General features: G+C 40.4%; 2 non-coding genes across 2 annotated transcripts; one reads left to right on the forward strand and one right to left on the reverse strand.

Moving 5' to 3' along the window:
* Window positions 1–4,519: 4,519 nt before the first annotated feature.
* trnaw-cca (transfer RNA tryptophan (anticodon CCA)) lies at window positions 4,520–4,591 on the reverse strand. Its single transcript has one exon. It is a non-coding gene; the product is annotated as a tRNA-Trp (tRNA).
* A 459-nt stretch (window positions 4,592–5,050) lies between these two features.
* trnae-cuc (transfer RNA glutamic acid (anticodon CUC)) lies at window positions 5,051–5,122 on the forward strand. The gene has a single exon. It is a non-coding gene; the product is annotated as a tRNA-Glu (tRNA).
* Window positions 5,123–5,804: the final 682 nt, after the last annotated feature.

Consider the following 5,804-nt stretch of genomic DNA (forward strand, 5'->3'; position numbering starts at 1 on the left):
CGCTTTGGCCCAGGCATCCCTGGTTGCCCTTAGCTACAGTGTTCTGAGGAAGTTTTGCTGTTATGTGATGCCAATGTCCACACCTCTGCTGGTAAACGTGATGATGAAATTTACCCATAATGCAGTGATGCTTAAATGCATATTGGTGTCAAACTATGATATTATGTCTGTCAAAGTGTGTCAGCTTAGCCATTTCAAAACCTCTCCTAAAGTCACCCCAGTATTTGCAACAATCATCCAATACACCCATGTATTTGTTGACTTGACCATGAGTGCACCTCATATGGCTAATCAATACCTCACTTAGTTATTGAACTGATTAAGTGAATTAATTAATTGAGCTAGTGGTGCAGTATAAATTAATGAATATATGGAATGGCTGAAGTGTCCCTGAGGAGAGGTTTGGGTCGGTGATGGCCCAAGTACATGTGGTGGCCCAGGCCTAGGGGTTGTTGATGATTGCACCCCCTAATGGTCAAATAAAATGCTATTTGAACATTAAAATGTCCCTATTATGCTAATTTTCACGATTCATAATTTTATTTTTAGGGACTACTAGAATAGATTTACATGCTTCAATGTTCCAAGAACACATGTTTTTCAATGACTGGTCATCTCTGTTCGCTCTGGCTATAACAGGGCTATTCATATCATGGTCCTCAAGGTCCGAGCACTGCTGATTTTCCAGCCTTCCTTTACCTGTGAGCCAGGTGTGAAGCCTCTGGCCAATCAGAATCATTTATTATAAAACTAACTACCTGGGAGAACTGAAAACACTGCCCAGATTTGGAATCGAGGTCCAGATTTGAAGAGCCCTGATCTATAACGTTTTCTTAGAGCTTTAAGCCCCACCCACGATGAGCCCAGTGTGGTCTGATAGGTCAGCTTCCCCTACACATTCTGCCCACTTCAAATCCTTCTAGGTAGGTGGCCAATAAGGATTGTGTCATTTCGTGACCTTACCAAGTCCTGGAAGTAATGTCTGGAATTCCAACGAGGAGTTTCAGAGAAGATTAGATTAGAATGGTTTATGTGGTGAGAGTTACTCCCTTTGGCGTGTAATTTAGGCCTTTGCAGAGTGAATAATAAGACATTGCAGAGTGAATAATTGTTATTGTTGACACAAAAAACAATGAAATGTGTCCTCTGCCTTTAACCCATATGTGACACAAGAGTGCACAACTATTTTTAGCGCCCAGAGGCGGTACCTTGCTGCTCAGGGAACCAACCCAGCAACCATTAGGCCACAAACTAATGGAAAGGGAAAACTGGAAAGCATAATAGGGCTCCTTTAAGTTCAAAATAATTAAATGATATAGTAAAGTTATATTTGAAAATGTGGATTGTGTGGTCATTTCAGTGTGTAATAGTAATTAATTGTAAATGTATTTATTCATTCTCCCCAAATTTACATGTGTAGCTCAGTTTAGCCTGACCTGTAATGAATGGCTGACTGGCTCTTTCACACTTCTCACCCCCTGGGAAAAATCACCCATGCTGATGCCGCCCTCTCAGATTGCTTGTCTTCCCCTTTGCCCTGGTGCAGCTTCCAACACTCCACACAAAGCAGGGAGTGTCCTGAACTGTATCTGCCAAATTTGACCTGCACATTGTTTGAAAACAAGAACATGCACAGTGATGAAAAATGTACAACCGCAAAACAAGCCTCCATGCCCAAAAATGACCAGCTCAAGTACAAATATAGCTAAATATATATCATGAAATATAATTAATGTAGTCTGCACAAATACATCACTTTTATTGAATTAAACTAGGTGAATTTCAAATTCCTTGGCCACAGCCTGACTCTCCTCACTGCTTAGGTTTATACTGTTTGTTGGTTTTGCAGCACTGTTTTGCACATCTACTGCCAGACTCGAGCTTTCCAGCTGCTGGTCACATCTCTACTGCTACATGCTGTTTATACCGTTTACACTGTACACACTGCTTTATAATGTGGTTATTTAGTTACTCGTTTGCAAAATTGTATTGGATTTGGTGACTTTTTAAAGTACTTTATCTTATCTTATTTGTTCTATTTTTATTTAACTTATTGTGTTTTATAACATTGTGTAGTAAAGTTGCAAACTTAATCTTGTTGCAATGTGCAGTGGCACCAGTACATGTGCGATGACTATGAAGATATTCATTCATTCAAATCAGAAGTACAAGCAGGAAATCCCCATGGACTACAACTGTCTGTTTAACCCTGCTTTTACAGAAAAGACCAGCAAGTCCCCTGGGGTCTGATGCTAAAAATGATCTCTCTAGAGCTCTTGTCATATTGTTTCTGCTCCCACACACTCTTACTGCTACACTAAGGTCCCTGTGCCCCAGTTTCTGCACTGAACTTACTACAGCACATATCCATCACATACTAAACTGTTGCAGAAAGGTGCTTATCATTGGTCCGTGGCCATAAGCAGCCCCAGGGCTACGCTATGTATTCTTTGCTGCAGTTGATTTTCAGTGTTCTTGTATACCAAATAATGCATGGATTGTTTTTTCAGGAAATTTTGGCACTGAAGCACCTGCCTCATTTTAATGGTCATCAGCATTTTTTTTTCTTTTTTAAAACTGGTTTAATGATAGTAGTTAAATCACTCTTATTTCCTGGCTGTAGTTGTCCTCTGCTCATTGACAGAGTTCCTCCTGTCCCCTCTCAGCTGCCTCTTCTCCACTCCCTCTCCTCTTGCCAGCCTTCTCCAGACCAAACTCTCCTGCCTGCAGCTCTGCCTCTGATGACCCCAAGTCACAAAGCTTTTTCAGAGACACTCAGTGGCTCCTTTAAGCTCTTAATGTTTTAACCAATAAGATGAGTCAACTGTCCATCACCATCTAATGGAGCCAAACAAGGTCATCTCCTTTAATAAAGCTCTTTGGCAGGTTGAGGTCATAGGTTGCGCACTGTGTTAATAATTCCCTCTTACAGCTGGTTAATGTAATTCCACCCACAGGAGATTTCATCTGGGAGCTCTATTGGTGCCTGTTTCAGTATATTGGCAGCTTTGCTGGTTTCCAGTCAACAGTAATCTGAGATAAAGTATGTTTCAAGAGATCACTAGTGCACTTCAGTTTATTTGATCTATCTATCTATCTATCTATCTATCTGTCTGTCTCTAGCTGTCTGTCTGGCTGTCTGTCTCTAGCTGTCTGTCTATTCATTCATGTTCTACATTGCACTATGGTCCTGGGGAACGAAATTTCATAAGACTCTACTGCCGTGTATAGATGATATCACAGTAAAAGTCGCTTGACTATCTAATCCATCTAGCCTATTATCTATCTTTTATTCTATTTTGATGCGGAATGTATAGAGTTTTGTTTGTGTATAATGGGAATGAAGATATTCTAATTTATAATTTTATTATGCTATTAATGCTGTGGGGGACTACAGTGTACTGAGAAATGGAACAACCCCAACATTGACATAGACTTCTCCTCAAACAGGCATTCCTCAGATGCATGTACAGTGTCAATTTGTGTTCCAACCTTGTGCGTTTTTTTCTTCTCTGTTTAATAGTAGGTCATAGTCAGTGAAGCATGTGAGCCGCTGACTTAATGTTAAGCCTTCGGTATGGAGTGTTGTAGTGTTGAGTGTCTGTAATCCTCACCCTCATACTTGTGTACAGCTGCTACTCTCAGCAGTGCTACCAACTGCCACTAATGACTTACGGTGCCTGTTTTCTGCCTAGTATTGGGCTTCTCATGCCCTCAATATTTATTTTGATAGTGCTGTCTCAGCCCGCCTCTTACTGTATGTCCTGACTGTCCTTGATTTTTCAAGACAGGGTAAGAAATGGTCAAGCAAGCCATAACGTAGTTTACCCATGATTCCCTTTGTGCACCCTCTTGGGAAATCCAACTGCCTGGCCCGACACCTGGCCAAGTCCGCTTCCATGGAAACGCAGTCTGGACTGCCAAAGTCAGGCAATAGCAAACTTGTTTGTTACTGAGTGCTGTGAAAGAATGCCTTTATTTCTGGTTTTCCATCACGTAACATTCACTGGGACACACAGAAACAGAAGTCTATCTATCTTGTGCCTAGTGAAGAATTTTTAATTCACCAGCAGACATGTAGATTATTTCTTTTGGTTCTGTGCAGGAAAGTCTTCAAATCACAGAAGGGAGGTAATGCAGAACTAAGGCACTCAAATTATACGTGCAATTAGAAAATTATAAATAGTTCCTTGTCAGTGAGATAATCATAGTAACAGCTAGGTGTCTTTGTCATACGACGATAATAGAGGAGGTGAGGACTGAACAAATCCATTTAATGCTATGTATGTTGTGGAGGAAATATCTGCATTGTGTACAATATGATTACAGCTGCAAGGGTTCAAGGGTTCGTTCTTATAATAAATGTTTAGAGACACCACTAAATAGTTTAACTTGAAATGCTACTGTGCCTTCTTTCAGTCATGTTCTGTATTCAGTACGTCTAAGAGAATACATTAGCGTGACAGTAGCGAACATAATGTCCTTACCAATTTACTGAATCTTTGAGAAAACAAAAGTATGACCCCGACGTGATTTGAACACGCAACCTTCTGATCTGGAGTCAGACGCGCTACCGTTGCGCCACGAGGTCTTTCGTTGTTCACCATGGTTAGGATATCCCTAAAGTAATAGTTATAAACTAAACCAATAATCAATTTTATAATTTAATTAGTGCTCTGAGACCATGGGAAACAGCAAATAGTTAATCGCATGGTTTATTGTGATTAATTATAAATTAGAGCGCATCATTAGAAAGTTAACCCACGATTTGAACGTTTTTAATGTAACATTAATTATGCCTGAAATATAGAGAACTGAAACGATATAATCTGTCTTCTCAAAATAAATGTCAGGAATAGCATTTCCCTGGTAATAAAAAATTGCAACTCCTATTCAGGTTTTTTAAGTTTAAGAATTGCCTGATGAATATTATTTTGATGAGGCTAACAGTGATACAAAATATAATTAATCCCTTCAAAAATACATACGTCAATAATAAAACAGCTACCTGAATCCATATTTTACTGTTGGGGAAAATTGTTGACAAGCTTCCCTGGTGGTCTAGTGGTTAGGATTCGGCGCTCTCACCGCCGCGGCCCGGGTTCGATTCCCGGTCAGGGAATGAAGACATTTTACGTGTTTTGTGACTTATTATAAAGTCCAAGCCACGCTAAATTTATGTCACAGTCCCTATTAAACCACAGCAGTTGACAAAAAAGTCCAACTGTGGAAATGTTATAGTGATTTCCCTGTGCTGCAGATACTAACATTACGATAAACAAATTGAATGAAATAAAACGGACAGATAAATAACGTGATCGGAGCGTCCGGGTATGCGCGTGGTCTTTAGCCATTGGACCTACGATATATCTTGCCCTGTAGATACTGGATTAAAAATACCAGGAATTAAACCGATTCACATATGGACATTTAGTGCTTTATTTGTGTGCGAGGATTACGTTAAAGAATAAAATACTGAATTTTAAAATAAAAAGATAAAAATGGAAGGCTTTACCGTTGAACTGGGACTGAAAAGGGATGTCGTGATTGTTTTTACAGCCTTAGGAGGGTTTATTAATACACGTAACACAGCAAACGTTCCCTCCTCCCCCACCCGGCGCTACCACTCTGCAGTAAAATACAGACCTCGGTGCGGTCTCCACTGCGCAGCTGGTGCGGTGCTGGTGCGTATCTATCTCACCTGCTTTGCCGCAGCGCTCCGGACTCCGTAGCACTGTCTATCAAGCTGTCGCCGGAATAGTGATACAGCAGCGGCCCTGAAAAATTCCCCGTCGTTATTATTA

The sequence above is a fragment of the Paramormyrops kingsleyae genome, chromosome 18 (genome assembly GCF_048594095.1).
Source record: "Paramormyrops kingsleyae isolate MSU_618 chromosome 18, PKINGS_0.4, whole genome shotgun sequence".
NCBI lineage: Eukaryota > Metazoa > Chordata > Actinopteri > Osteoglossiformes > Mormyridae > Paramormyrops > Paramormyrops kingsleyae.